Source organism: Frankliniella occidentalis, unplaced genomic scaffold (genome assembly GCF_000697945.3).
Source record: "Frankliniella occidentalis isolate FOCC.00 unplaced genomic scaffold, Focc_3.1 Scaffold601, whole genome shotgun sequence".
Classification (NCBI taxonomy): Eukaryota; Metazoa; Arthropoda; class Insecta; order Thysanoptera; family Thripidae; genus Frankliniella; species Frankliniella occidentalis.
The window spans coordinates 51522-52686 of record NW_026267717.1 but is presented as its reverse complement, the minus strand read 5'-3'; positions in this window follow the sequence as shown (position 1 = coordinate 52686).

Below are 1165 nucleotides of genomic sequence, written 5' to 3'. Positions count from 1 at the left end.
GGTGGGGGGCGGGGCCGGCCACCCCACCCGGAGGCGGGGCGGGACTAGCTATGCGGACGCCCTGTAGCGCCCGGCTGGCAGGCGACCCCTTCTGGACCGAGGGAACAAAAACGCCTCGCGCTCGCCGGTCTGTCTCATCATGTTCTTATGTCTCACTTTCTTCTAATCGGACGGCGAGGCGCCTCTCATTCTCGCAAATGGAATTAGTTGGCGAGCTGTCTCGGTCTGTCCTCCAGAGTTGTTGGCACCGCCGGGCCGGCTGTCGTGTCGGCGGCGCGGCCGGGGCGCCGCATCCTGCTCGCTCCTCGTGCGAGTAATCATCTCTCTCTGCCGCCCTCCCTGTCCCTCCGCGTCTCTGTCTGTCTGTCTGTCTGTCTGTCTGTCTGTCTGTCTGTCTGTCTGTCTGTCTGTCTGTCTGTCTGTCTGTCTGTCTGTCTCTCTCTCTCTCTCTCTTCCTGCCGCGCCGGCGCGCTGCCACGCTAAATAGACCGGATGATAATGAGCGCTGATTGGCCTAAGGAGATAACTACGAGGCGGGACGCGGAACGCGACGAAATAAAGAAGGAAAGGGTTGGGAAAGAGAAAAGGCGGAGGCGGCGGGAGGCGTTGGGTAACAAGCGTGGCCCCGCGAATTTGCCAGATTGCTTCGTTTCAGGCAGACATTAACAAGCCATTTTTCGTCCTGCGCATGGCGAGTTGGACATTAAAATGACAGGATGGGGAGAGGAGGGTTAGTGGGTGGCGTTAGAGGTATGGGGTGGGATTGTTGTGTTTGGGTGAAGGTAGATATCACAGGGGAAGCCGTAACAGCACTAAACCTGCTGAATCAACGCTAATAAAAAAACACGCGAAATATGGACAGGGGAAAGAAAAAAGAGATAGAGAGAAAAAAGACCTGAGCTGTAAGATTTTTTTTTAGCGAAACGCCACGCGGCCCTCTGCCGGAGGACTGGGCCCACCTGCAGTCCACATCCTGTCCGTCTGACCTCGTAAACTGCCCACTGTGACAGGACTGACCAAGAGGGAGGTGGATAAGCGGAGGAATGAGAGAGGGAAGAGAGGGAGAGAGGGAGAGAGGAGAGAAAAGGGAGGGGGGGAGATGGATGGGGGAGGGGATTAGGAAGTGAGGGGAAGGCGGAATACTGGAGGGGGCACCTTTACTTCC